Source organism: Triticum urartu, unplaced genomic scaffold (assembly GCF_056163025.1).
Source record: "Triticum urartu cultivar PI428250 unplaced genomic scaffold, HENAU_Tu73 scaffold2, whole genome shotgun sequence".
NCBI classification, from domain to species: Eukaryota; Viridiplantae; Streptophyta; class Magnoliopsida; order Poales; family Poaceae; genus Triticum; species Triticum urartu.
The window spans coordinates 16,175,016-16,190,015 of record NW_028260368.1 but is presented as its reverse complement, the minus strand read 5'-3'; the positions used below and the strand labels follow the sequence as shown (position 1 = coordinate 16,190,015).

Here is a 15,000-nt window from a genome sequence, read left to right as displayed (position 1 = left end):
TCTTAGATCTTCTTTCTCCAATCTTGGGATTAGGGAAGAAGGAGATATTCGCGACTACTGGCGATTTCATTATGGGGCAGCTCATGATCTTCATATCGATCTATTATCCACCTCTGTATCTATTCTTCTCTTAGCTAAACAGGTGGAAGATCTATCCAATTTGGTTATATTATATCATGGACTCGAAAAACGGATCTGAATTTGACTGAAATGCACGATCTTCACAGGTATCACTTTTCACGATACCTAAAAGGTGGAATAGCGATTTTCGAACCATTTCCTATAAGAGAATGGTTTCCATTACTTTGAGAAATGGATTCTTATATCAAACTATAGCTATTGCATTAAAGAAGAAAAGAAACTAATAGAAGTCGAAGGACGCGGAATGATAGTGAATAGAGAGAAAGATTCTGCTGATTTTCTTGTTTCTATCTACTAGACGCCGTAGAGAATTGAGAATTTTCATGTCTGTCAATTCTCGTACTCGTAATTGGAAAGTTATGGAAGGAGACCCATCATTTGCAATGAAAACAACATATAAAACTCTGGACAATTTCGAAATCAGGCCAAGCGTCTTAATACATATGCAAAAAAAATTCATTATTGGCCACCATTGATTAGAAGATTTAGCTTGTATGAATCGCTATTGGTTTGATACGAATAATGACAATCGTTTCAGTATGTTAAGGATACAGATGTATCCACAATTCATTTAGAGTTACTTAATAGTCCTATTTCTTATACCATATCTCTATCCCGTGAAATTCTCGAGCCAAAAGATGGATGCATATGCTGTGTTTCATTTTGCTAAATGATATCAATTAAATGGTGTATCAATTCCATAAATTGCATATAGCAAGATAATAAATCAGCAAAATTCTTTCTAATATTTTAGATAGAAGAAACATTTCTTCTATCTAAAATATTAGAAAGAATGTACCCTTCTATCCAAATCCAATTTGCATCGAGAAAATAAATCCAAATTCCAGTAGTAGATGAATAATTGCAAATTTGTGTGTGTACGAGATTAGAATAACTTCAAAATAACTGACATAATTTTGTATTTTTCCTGATCAGAAAAATACATGAAAAAGAAAGGAGGTAGAAAAATTTTTGGATTTATGGTTAAAGAAGAAAAAGAAGAAAACAGGGGTTCTGTTGAATTTCAAGTATTCAGTTTCACCAATAAGATACGCGAGACTTGCTTCACATTTGGAATTACACAAAAAAGATTTTTCATCGGAAAGAGGTCTACGAAGACTTTGGGGAAAACGTCGACGTTTGCTGGCTTATTTGGCAAAGAAAAATAGAGTACGTTATAAGAAATTAATCGGTCAGTTGAATATTCGGGAGCAGTAATTTAATCGTTCAAATTTTTTTCTTGTTTTATTATTTTTTAGTAGTCTTATAGTAGTCTTAGATGTTTCATTTTGATGAGCCGTCGCTTTGAGGAATTCATGGAATAATCCATTTTCATGGAATAATGAATTAAGGAAGAAAGGATATGAGTCTACCGCTTACAAGAAAAGATCTCATGATAGTCAATATGGGCCCTCAACACCCATCAATGCATGGTGTTCTTCGACTGATCGTTACTCTCGATGGTGAGGATGTTATTGATTGTGAACCCATATTAGGGTATTTACACAGAGGAATGGAAAAAATCGCGGAAAACCGAACTATTATACAATACTTACCTTATGTAACAAGGATATAGAGAAGATTGTAGAAAGGGGATAGGATAGTTATTTTTGCAAGAGACTTGTTGTAAATTCCTTAACTTAAGAAAGAAAAAAGAATAAAAACACAGATACATAACATAAAAAAAAGAATAAATAAGACGAGATTCGACCTCCCCCTACATATTTAATTTCCTCTCCTATACAAAAACTAGCAAGACCCACTCCATTGGTAATTCCATCAATAACACCCTTATCAAAAAACTCCGTGAGTTCGGTTAACCCTCTTATACCGAGGGTAAAGACCCTAGTATAGAAAATATCTATATAACCACGATTATATGACCAACTGTATATATTTTTTTTTTACTTGATCTAAAAATTCTTTTTTAGGATTTCCTTTGTAAAAAGAGTTTATTAAATCCAAATTCTGAAAAAAAGAATAAGCGGATCCATAGAAGATATATGCTATGAATAAAACCAAAGATAGCTAGACTTACAGAAGAAATTGCATTAGTAATAAATTCATATGAATTTACAAAAGAATTAGAACTTTCCTGGGTAAGTTTATTGAGGGAGTTAACCACTTTGATAATATGGTTAACTCTGCTATTCCATTACCAATTCCTCCATTATCAAAAGAGATTCCTCTGAATCCAATGAACAAAGTGAAAAGTAGTAATATAAGAAGAGGAAATAACATAGTATTTCCCGTTTCATGCGGATAGGCAAAAGTTTTTTTAGCCCCAAAAGACGTAGTAAAGGATCCTATCCTATTTCTTGTATTACCTTGAATTTTTGGTATATTTTGTGAAAAAAAAAGAAACTCCACTCTTCGTTGTTGATAAAACGAAATCCCTATTCACTCCTTTGGGTATCCTTTTTCCCCATAAGGATATTGAATACAAGGAACTCTCTTTAGTGCTACTGTAATTTTGAAAATGAACACGCAAATACCCATCAAATGTAAGTAAATATATCCGAAACATATAAAAGGCAGTTAATCCTGCAGTAAAGGAGGCTATTATTCCAAAAAAGGGCGAATACAACCAACTATTACTAAGGATTTCATCTTTGGACCAGAAGCAAGCAAGAGGTGGAATACCACAAAGAGAAAGTGTACCCCATAAAAAAGTAGTTCTTGTGATTGGAATGTATTTTCTTAAACCGCCCATAAGAACCATATTTTGACTTTTATCTGGTGGAATATCCAACAAGAGGTTCCATTGAATGAATAACGGATCCGGATCCCAAGAACAATAAAGCTTTTGAATAAGCATGAGTGATCAATGGAATAAAGCAGCTTGATAAGAACCTATACCTAGAGCTAACATCATATAACCCAATTGAGACATTGTAGAATAGGCTAAGCTTCTTTTAATATCTCTCTGAGCAAGAGCTAAAGTAGCTCCTAAGAATAGTGTTATTGTACCTACTAAAGAAATAAAACTCATTATCAAAGGTAAAGATATGAAAAGAGGAAGAAGTCGAGCTAGAAGAAAAATTCCCGCAGCAACCATAGTTGCTGCGTGTATAAGAGCCGAAATAGGAGTGGGCCCTTCCATAGCATCGGGTAACCATACGTGAAGAGGGAATTGTGCGGATTTCGCAACTGCACCAAGGAATAATATAAAAGCACACAAAGTAGTAAGTAAAGAGTTAATTCCATTATTAGGAATCCAGTTATTAGCTATTTTGAACAAATCCCTAAACTCTAAACTACCTGTTATCCAAAAAAAACCTAAAATTCCTAATAATAGACCAAAATCCCCTACACGATTAGTTACAAAAGCTTTTTGACAAGCACTCGCTGCGATTGGTCGTGTAAACCAAAAGCCTATCAATAAATAAGAACACATTCCCACGAGTTCCCAAAAAAATAAATTTGTATCAAATTGGAGCTAGTAACCAATCCCAACATGGAAGTATTGAAAAAACTTATATAAACAAAAAATCTCAAATATCCTTCATCGTGAGACATATAACCATCACTATAAATAAGAACCAGGATTCCTACAGTAGTAATTAGTATTAACATAATAGAAGTAAGTGGGGTCAATCAAGTATCCAAATTCTAAAGAAAAATCATTATTGACGGTCCAAGACCATAGATATTGATAGATCGAACTTCCATTTATTGTTGAATAGACAGTTGAACTGAGAATACCATAGCTATACTTAAGAGTAAAACACTAGGAAAAGCCCATATGCGACGAAGATTTTTTGTTGCTGTCGGAATAAGAATAAGGCCAAATCCCATTGACATAATAACTGGAAGTGGGAGAAGAGGGATTACCCATGCATATTGATATGTATGTTCCATAAGAAAGAAATTGCAATTTTTACTTCAATTTTTACTTCAATTTTTCTATAAAATTGTTTCCGATTCACCAAACCAATTCTTATCTCTTTCTGAAAGAATAAATAAAAAGAATAAGAAAAAATACTGAAATTCTTAATTTTTCCAAAATTTATCTCATTGAAATAATTAAAAATTAAGAATGGGTTTAGTTGGTTAATTAAAAAAGTTAATAAAATAACTAGGTAACGAAGTTATTTTATTAACTAAATAAAGATATTTATAAAAATAAAAAAAAAAAAGTGGAATCATTTTACTTCTATTCATAATTCATTTTTATATTTCTTTAAAACAAAGATGAAACAGCTCTCTTGTTCCATAATTAACTGATTGAGTGAATTCCAATGAAAACCTATGTTTATAAGAAATTATCGAATAGTCTTACTTCATATAGAACTAAAATTCTAATGACTATAAATTACCTAAGTTTTAGAATGTCTTGTTAAGAGACTCAGTATTTTTTGTTTTGATTGGAATTCCTTTCCTTTATGGAATACCATTCTGAACTTAATTAACTATTTTCATTTTCCTTCTTTTTATCCCCCCGTCTTATCTTATATGGGGGATAGGCTTCCATACCATATATCTATATATGGAGTATACTTGATATATAAATAGATATAAATAGATTTAAATGAGAAACCCTTCTATATATTCTATATTATTAAAAAAAAAGTATAAAATATATAAAGAAAAAATGTTAAAAAATTCTTGTTGTCTTATCCGCATTAGACAAAATGAAGTAAAAAATAATTCAAAATTTAAGTATCTTTCAGTATCTAAGTATAAATACTAATAAAAAGAAGAAAGAAGGATTGATTTGCAGCAATAGATGTCTTTCACATACAACTAGAAAAAAGTAATTTCCTTTTTGAATGGCAGTTCCAAAAAAACGTACTTCAATGTCAAAAAAGCGTATTCGTAAAAATATTTGGAAGAAAAAGACTTATTTTTCCATAGTACAATCTTATTCTTTAGTAAAATCAAGATCATTTTCGAGCGGTAATGAGCATCCAAAACCAAAGGGTTTTTCTGGGCACAAACAAATAATAAGATTTTGGAATAATATGAATTGACTTATCAAAAAAGAATTCCAATTATTTAATAATTTGGATTCTTCTTTGAATGTACTTTATGTGTCGAATTACTCGGTACAATATTCTTAGAACAAAAAACCCCTCTTATCTTATATATACAAGAAAAAAAAAGTTTTTGTTTGGTATACTGTGTGCTAAGTATTCTTTTCCTATCAATGAACTTTTCATAATTTTCCTAATAGAATCCTCATATTCTATTAGGAAAATTATGAAAAGTGGAGTATTCTTACAATAGGACTTACAACTTCCACCTATCTTCTCCAAAATCATAAGGTTAGTAAATCTTATTAATAAGAGCATAAAGACTTTCATTCTAGAAATTTTTAAAAAATCCAAAAAGCCTTTTCTATTTATCCATTTTATTTTAATTTCATCATTAAATAGAAACCCTTTGGATTTTTTTCATTGTATTGAAAGAATTTTCAAAATGTAAAAGGGGGGAAATTAATTAGAAAAAATTAGTTCTATAATTGCAAGTTAGAAAAAAGAAGTTCCAACTCTTTCAAGCAGTGTTTGTGTTTCTATTGGGCAAAGCAAGAGTTTATTGTAAAAAAAAAAAATGGAAACGATACTACCAAACGAAGTCTATTTTAATGAAAACTCTAATGTTCCTAAATTTTATGGACTTTCCCAATATCGACGATTCCAAGATAATAGCTATTATTCTTTTAAGTTACCTATTATTTGAAGTTAGCCGCCATGGTGAAATTGGTAGACACGCTGCTCTTAGGAAGCAGTGCTCAAGCATCTCGGTTCGAATCCGAGTGGCGGCATTCTTGAAAAAGAATACAATAGATTAGAAATCAATTCGAAATTTACAATTTTGTAATGGGACCTTCCCCTTATGCTATTTGCAACTTTAGAACATATACTAACTCATATCTCTTTCCTCAACGATTTCAATTGTGATTACGATTCATTTTATAACCTTATTAGTTCGTGAACTTGGAGGATTACGCGATTCGTCAGAAAAAGGAATGATAGTTACTTTTTTCTCTATAACAGGATTCTTAGTTTCTCGTTGGGCTTCCTCGGGACATTTTCCATTAAGTAATTTATATGAGTCATTGATCTTCCTTTCATGGGCCCTGTATATTCTTCATACCATTCCTAAAATACAGAACTCTAAAAATGATTTAAGCACAATAACTACGCCAAGTACTATTTTAACGCAAGGCTTTGCCACATCGGGTCTTTTAACTGAAATGCATCAATCCACGATACTAGTACCTGCTCTACAATCTCAGTGGTTAATGATGCATGTCAGTATGATGTTATTAAGCTATGCAACTCTTTTGTGCGGATCCTTATTATCTGCCGCTATTCTAATCATTAGATTTCGAAATAATTTCCATTTCTTTTCTAAAAAGAAAAAAAATGTTTAAATAAAACATTTTTCTTTAGTGATATTAAATATTTTTATGCAAAAAGAAGTGCTTTAAAAAGAACCTCTGTCCCTTCATTTCCAAATTATTACAAATATCAATTACGGAGCGTTTGGATTCTTGGAGTTATCGTGTCATAGCCTAGGATTTACCCTTTTAACCGTAGGTATTCTTTGTGGAGCAGTATGGGCTAATGAGGCCTGGGATCCTATTGGAATTGGGATCCTAAGGAAACTTGGGCATTTATTACTTGGACCATATTCGCAATTTATTTACATAGTAGAACAAATCCAAATTGGAAGGGTACGAATTCTGCACTTATAGCTTTGATAGGATTTCTTATAATTTGGATTTGTTATTTTGGTATAAATCTATTAGGAATAGGCTTACATAGTTATGGTTCGTTTACATTAACACCTAAATGATTACATAAAATAAAACCTTCATGAAATGAAGGTTTTTACTTTTATGTTTTATTTGAGAACCCCTTGAACGCCTTATCAAAGGGTTCTCAAAAATTCGAGATAGATCTAATTATACTTTTTTACTTATTTCTGCATTATATACTTTTTTACTTATTTCTGCATTAATAGAGCAGACGAGTAAAAAAACAAGCAACCTATTTAGGATAATAATTGGATACGAGAGCCTCTACCCTGTCAACGGATAGGGAGAGAACAAAATCTGGATAAATACCAATTCCTATTACTGGTAAAAAGATACAGATTAAAATAAAAGAGTTCTCGTGGTCCAGAATCCACAAAAATTTGCGTTTGGAACATTAAATAGCTTGTATCCATAGAACATCTGGCGTAACATAGATAATAAATAAATAGGAGTTAATATCATTCCAATTGCCATTACAAAAGTAATTAGTGTTTTTGGCATAACAGAAATTTTGGACTAGTAATTAGTCCAAAAAATACTACTAATTCTGCGACAAAACCACTCATTCCTGGTAAGGCAAGAGAAGCCATTGAAAAGCTACTAAACATGGTAAAAATTTTAGGCATTGGGATAGATATTCCCCCCAGTTCTTCGAGATAAACAAGACGCATTCTATCAGAAGCGGTTCCTGCCAAGAAAAAAAGTGTAGCACCAATAAATCCATGGATAATATTTGTAAAATAGCTCCATTGAGTCCAATGTTGGTTATGGAACCATTCCTATAATTATGAAACCCATGTGAGATACAGAGGAATAAGCTATTCTTTTTTTGAAATTTCGTTGACCAAGAGAAGTTGAAGCTGCATAGATTATTTGGATCGCTCCTATTATTACTAACCAGGGCGAAAATAGATAATGAGCATGAGGTAACAATTCCATGTTGATCCGAATCATCCATATGCTCCCATCTTTAATAATATTCCCGCTAAAAGCATACATGTACTATAATGTGCTTCCCCATGGGTATCTGGTAACCACGTATGTAGGGGTATAATCGGCAATTTGACAGCATAAGCAATAAGGAAGCCAAAATATAAAAGTATTCCAAGGTTGCAGGGTATGATTGATTAATTAATCTTTCCAAATCTAATCCTGGTTCGTTGGAACCATATAAGCCCATACCCAGAACTCCGATTAAGAAAAAAATGGAACCGCCTGCAGTATACAAAATAAACTTTGTAGCTGAATATAGACGCCTCTTCCCCCCCCCACATGGATAAAAGTAAGTAAACAGGAATTAATTCTAACTCCCACATGATAAAAAAAAGTAAAAGGTCTCGCGAAGAAAATAATCCTATTGACCACTATACATTGCGAGCATCAGGAAATAGAATAATCGCGAATTCCGTGTAATTGGCCAAGCTGCTAAAGTAGCTAAAGTAGTGATAAATCCTGTCAATAAAATAGATCCTAATGAAAGTCCCATCGATTCCCAATCTCCAGTGGAAATCGAAGACATCTATCCATTTATAATCCTCCTTTAATTGGATTAAGGGATCCTCCAGTTGGAAATGATAACAGAACGCATAAGTCATTAGAAGGAATTCTAATAACTAATAAACAAATAGATATAGTATACCACCTAACGACTTTGTTTCCCTTATGAGGTAAAAAGAAAATTAATGAACCTGCAAATATCGGCAAAACAACAAGTATTGTTAACCAAGAAAATAACTCATGATAAAGTGATAAAGACAAGATACGTTTTGACCAGAAAAGCCGTGCTCGATTATTTCGAGCACAGGCTTCTTCGGTAAAGAGGAATCAGACGATTCGAGTGAAGTTTTTTGTAACGTATCAATAAGATAGAGCCATGCTACGTGTTGTTTCAGGCCCTAAATAAACGCGGACACTTAAAAAATCTGTCGGGCAGGCAGATTCACATCTCTTACAACCCACACAATCTTCGGTTCTCGGCGCGGAAGCAATTTGCTTGGCTTACATCCATCCCAGGGTATCATTTCTAATACATCTGTTGGACAAGCTCGTACACATTGAGTGCATCCTATACATGTATCGTAAATTTTTACGGAATGTGACATTGGATCTATAAATTTTTCTTTCACATAAAATTTTTCGATCTGGTAAAAATGAAATTAGTACTATAATGAGTCATATGTATTGTAGACACCAGACGAAGCAATGGTTTATCCAAACTTCAAAAAAAAAAATCTATTTTTTAATCTGTTTGTGAGAAAGCGTGAAGAGAGCCAAGAGACTTTAATTTTGGATTTCAACAATAAATAAGAAATAAGAAAGAATTTTACGAATTGTACAGACGAATTCGAATTAGCCAATAAATTGGCTATCGTCTTTTCAATATAAATTATTGCAATATTCAAATTGCAATATCAATGAATTACAAATACAAAAATTCATTTAAGTGAAAAAGAATACTATGCAATAATCTACTAAAAAAAATGGATATTCTCAAATAATACTAAGAAAATAGTATTGATTTCTATTTATTTTAATATGTGCGCCTTTGTTTAGAGGATTCTATGTCTAATTATTCAAAAGTCTAATTATTCAATAAATTAGATTGATTGATACGAGTGGATTTCCTATTACGATGGATGGAAGAAAGAATGGATAGTCCAATAGCGGCTTCAGCAGCTGCAAGGGCTATAACAAAAATTGCGAAAATATCTCCTTTTAATTGGCGACTATCAAATAGATCAGAAAATGTTACGAGATTTAGATTAATTGAATTCAGTATAAGTTCAAGACATATTAGAGCTCTAACCATGTTTCGGCTTGTGATCAATCCATAGATACCAATCGAAAATAAATAGACACTCAAAAAAAGTACATGCTCAAACATCATTAACTAACTCCTTATCAATCTCGATTCATTTCAATATGAGGGCAAGAATTGAACCGATTCAATTAATTACAATAGAACAATTACACAACAAAGAAAAAAAAAAAAAAAAAAAAGGAGGTATTTTGGCAGTAGATGATTTTACTAAATCAAAATTGTGATTCTTTAGTTATTTATTTTAGATTTGCAATTCTTATAATTTGTACTTTTTCTAAGTTTTCTTATGCCGAGCATAGTAATTGCACCTATTAAAGAAACTAGAAGAATTATGGAAATGAGTTCAAACACGGAAGATAAAAAATCGGTTGCTAAATGAATTCCAATTTGTTGAACATTATTTATGAGACCCTGTTCTACTATTTGGTTTGATCTTGTAGTCCAAAGAATTCCATACCACGACGTATCTGGGATAGTAGTCATTAGTGAAATAACAATAGTTATACAACGAGTGGAAGTGAACCCATCTCCAATAGTCCAATAATTCTTATCTTTAGACCATTCTGAGCCATTTACGACATTACAGCGAATATGATCAAGACATTTATGGCTCCCACATAAATAAGAAGTTGTGCGACAGCTACAAAGTAGGAATTAATAAAAATAGAATAAGGATATACAAACAGAACTAATCCCAGCGAAAAGGCAGAATAAATGGGGTTGGTAAGTAATACTACTCCTAGACCCCCTAGTAGAAGAACAAATCCCCCAAATAGCATAAGAATCTCATGTATTGGTCCAGGTAAATCCATTATGGATAAAAAGAAAATTAATAGTATAAAATTTTTCATGAACTGACTAAAACTAAAGGATTCAAGAAGGAAAAAAGGATTAGGGTATTTTTTTTGTGTATAAACTTATAGTTATAAATTATATTATATCACGAAAATCTAGTCTGATTTAAAATAAGAAATAATTTCCAATAAGCAGTAGTTTTTCGTTTTTCTTATAGTTTAATTTTAAAGTTTAATAAAGAATTATTAGATTTTTATAACAGAAAGACAAAATCAAAGTTTAGTAATCAGTAATCGTTCTTGAATTCGAAGATTTTTCTTTGTTTATTTTACTTTCAGACGAATTCTAATTGTTTGAATTGTGTAATCTCCCAGTATGGAGATTGGTAACCGACTTAAAGCAATTTGATTGTAATTCAATTCATGACGATCATAGGTAGTAAAGTTCATATTCTTCAGTCATTGATAAACAGCTTTGTGGACAGTACTCAACACAATTGCCACAAAATATACAAACTCCGAAATCAATACTATAATTAAGCAATTGTTTTTCTTTTAATATCCTTTTCAAATCTCCAATCCACAACGGGTAAATCTATCGGACATACGCGAACACATACTTCACAAGCAATACATTATCAAATTCAAAGTGGATTCGCCCTCGGAAACGCTCTGGTGTAATTGATTTTTCATAAGGGTAGTGAATCGTTATAGGTAAACGATTTGTGTGGGATAAGGTAGTTATGAAACTTTGACCTATGTACCTTGTAGCACGTATTGTTTGTTGACCATAACTCATGAACCCAGTTACCATAGGGAACATATTCATTCTAAATATCTATGAAAAAGATATGTTTCTTTCTCTTGTTTGAGAGAGCTTTTGTGTTGAAAATATTCTTACTATTATTGTATTATCTTATTTATAGTGAAACAAGTTGAGAAGAGGTTGTTAATAAGAGATTGCCCAGGAAATAGGTAAAAGGAAATTTCCATCCAAGATTTAATAACTGATCCATTCTCATCCTCGGTAAAGTCCCATCTTATTGTGATAGAAATGAAGAGAAATAAATAGCTTTAGTTAATGTAATAAATATACCCATTGTCATTTCCAAAATTCCAACTGCTTTATTCATTTGGAAAAAATCAAAAAAAGGATATATAGGGAATAGATAAATTCCACCCGCCCAAGTAGAGAACTGTTACAAATAAAGAAGAAACTAATAAATTTAGGTAAGAAACAAGATAAAATAAACCATATTTGATACCGAATATTCAGTTTGGTAACCTGCTACTAATTCTTCCCTCCGCTTCTGGTAAATCAAAGGTAATCTTTCACATTCTGCCAAAGAAGAAATTAAAAAAACCAGAAAACCTATAGGCTGACGCCAAATATTCCATCCAAAAAACCGTATTTTGACTGTGCTTCAACTATATCAACTGTACTTGAACGTTAGATAATCATAGTCGGTGATAACATCACAGTTCCCACCGCTATTTCAAAACCGTAACATGAAACCTTAGCTTCATACGGCTTCTCTATGATCAGAAAAAGGAAAGGACTGTTTTGTTCCTAGCCCCCGGGGGCGTAGATAGAATTAGATAAAATAAAATAGATTTGAAAGTCCTAAATTAGACCAAAGGAATTCCGTCTGCTAGAATAAGAAAAAGCTGCTTCCGAATTGATCTCATCCTTTATAATATATGAAAATTTTTCTTTTGTTCAGTAATAACTTAATCTTGGAATAAACACTTGTTACTTGTTATAGGAATTCAATTAATAAATGGAAAGAGTTGGGTATTAGTTCATGAGCAATTCTGCATGAATATGGATAGAGGAAGGAAATAATTGAAAATTTTTTCTAGTGCAACTCCATATCTTTTTTACTATTCTTCTTTCCCCAGGGAGGGGGTATTTAAAAAGAAAAAATGGATAAAGGGTTAATTCGTTCTTGATAGCCATTTCCTTAACAAGTGAATGGGAACATACTCTGGATCGGAATCCGAAGAAAGTACTACTTGATAATTTCTACAAATTGCAAGTCCCTTATTATGATTCCTTTTATGGGCAAAAATCTCTAAATGTTTTAGATTTCCATTACTAATCCTTTATGTCCTTTAGTGTTCCTAACCCTTCACTAACTTTTGGTGGATTCTTCTTATGGATTATTAAGTTATAGTAATAACTAGGAGTATTCTAGTAATGGAATTCCATATCGTGAATCCTTAATTCTTGGCCGCTTCAAGATATGATGACTAATTAAAAAATATCAACCTTGGGATAAAGAGTTTACAACTGCTTATGTTTACTTCCACTATTTTTCTTGTACGTAGGAAATGAGATTTTTTCTTTTTACTACAAATTTATAAGCTGTTTTGTTTCACTCATATAGCTATCTAGTTTAACTTACCAACCCAAATACTAAATAAGAAAAGGAATATAAATAGTTAATGGATTTTATAGGAAAAAGATCTATTTTAACGAATCACACGTAGAGATATTGCTAGCACACAAAAAGTTAATGGAATTTCATAACTAATGGATTGAGCAGCAGCTCGTAGACCGCCTGAAAAAGAATATTTATTATTTGAGCTTATATCCTGCCATAAGAAGACCAATAGGAGCTATAACTTGAAATGGCAATCCATAAAAAAACACCCAATACTAAGATCGGCTAAAACAAAATGATATCCCAAAGGGATAACTAAAAAACTTAATAAAACTGATATGACTGCTATAGAGGGTCCAATGCTAAATAAGAAATATCTCCTCGGGATGGCAGAATATCTTCTTTAAAAAGTAGCTTAGTCCCATCTGCTATAGCTTGAAGCAGGCCCAGGGGGCCAGCATATTCAGGACCAATACGTTGTTGTATCGACGCAGATATTTCTCTTTCTAACCACATCAATTACGAGTACCCTCTATTGTTATTCCCAAAAGGAGGGTCAAAATGGGTAGAATCGATATCAGTCCATAGACTTCTTTTAATAATTCCAATTTCGAAAAAGAATTGATAGTTTCTACCTCTACCCTATCTATTATCATTTCAACGATCAACTTCCCCCATAATGATATCTATACTACCTAATATCGTCATGATATCAGCCAATTTCATTTTTTTAACTAGCTGAGGAAGAATTTGCAAATTAATAAACCCGGGTGGACGGATTTTCCATCTCCAGGGGAAAAGGCTATCATCTCCTACTAGATAAATCCCTAATTCACCTTTTGGGGCTTCTACTCTTACATAAAGCTCTTGTCTTGACAATTCAAAATTGGCGAAGGTTTTTTACCAAGAAATTTATACTCAAAATCAATTCCATTCAGAATTATTTTCTTTCTTAAAGCGTCGGACTTCTAAATTTTCATAAGGTCCTCCAGGAATTTTTCTACAGCTTGTTGAATTATTTTGATGGATTCCTCCATTTCACCAATTCGTACTAAATAGCGAGCTAACGAATCCCCTTCTTTTTGCCATTGGACTTTCCAATCAAATTGGTTGTAAGACTCATAAGGATCTACTTTACGAAGATCCCATTGTATTCCAGAAGCTCGTAACATCGGTCCCGATAAGCCCCAATTTACTGCTTCTTCTCCGCTAATAAAACCCTACTCACTTCAACTCGCTCTAAAAAATTGGATTCTGTGTAATAAGTTGTTGATATTCAACAACTCCGCGTAAAAAAATAATCACAGAAATCTAAACATTTATCGATCCATCCATAAGGTAGATCGGCGGCTACTCCTCCGATGCGAAAGTAAATTTGTGCATCATTCGCATACCTGTAGCAGCTTCAAATAGATCATATATTAATTCTCTCTCTCTAAAAATATAGAAAAAAAGGAGTCTGTGCGCCCGAGATCCGCCATAAAAGGTCCAAGCCATAAGCAAGTGAGAAGCTATCCGGCTTAATTCTAACATAATTACCTCTAATATAGCTGGCTCTTTGTGGTATTTGAATATTCCTCAAGAATTCTGGTGCATTTACTGTTTATTGCTTCTGTAAACATAGTAGCTAAATATCCCACCTTGTTACATAAGGTAAGTATTGTATAATAGTTCGGTTTTCCGCGATTTTTTCCATTCCTCTGTGTAAATACCCTAATATGGGTTCACAATCAATAACATCCTCACCATCGAGAGTAACGATCAGTCGAAGAACACATGCATTGATGGGTGTTGAGGGCCCATATTGACTATCATGAGATCTTTTCTTGTAAGCGGTAGACTCATATCCCTTTCTTCCTTAATTCATTATTCCATGAAAATGGATTATTCCATGAATTCCTCAAAGCGAGGCTCATCAAATGAAAAATCTAAGACTACTATAAGACTACTAAAAAAATAATAAAACAAGAAAAAAATTTGAACGATTAAATTACTGCTCCCGAATATTCAACTGACCGATTAATTTCTTATAACGTACTCAATTTTTCTTTGCCAAATAAGCCAGCAAACGTCGACGTTTTCCCAAAAGTC

At 32.4% G+C, this 15,000-nt stretch overlaps 1 non-coding gene across 1 annotated transcript; it reads left to right on the top strand.

Annotated features, from left to right (window-relative positions):
* Positions 1 to 5,828: 5,828 nt before the first annotated feature.
* On the top strand, positions 5,829 to 5,908 carry TRNAL-UAG (transfer RNA leucine (anticodon UAG)). Its single transcript has one exon. It is a non-coding gene; the product is annotated as a tRNA-Leu (tRNA).
* The last annotated feature ends 9,092 nt before the right edge of the window (positions 5,909 to 15,000 follow it).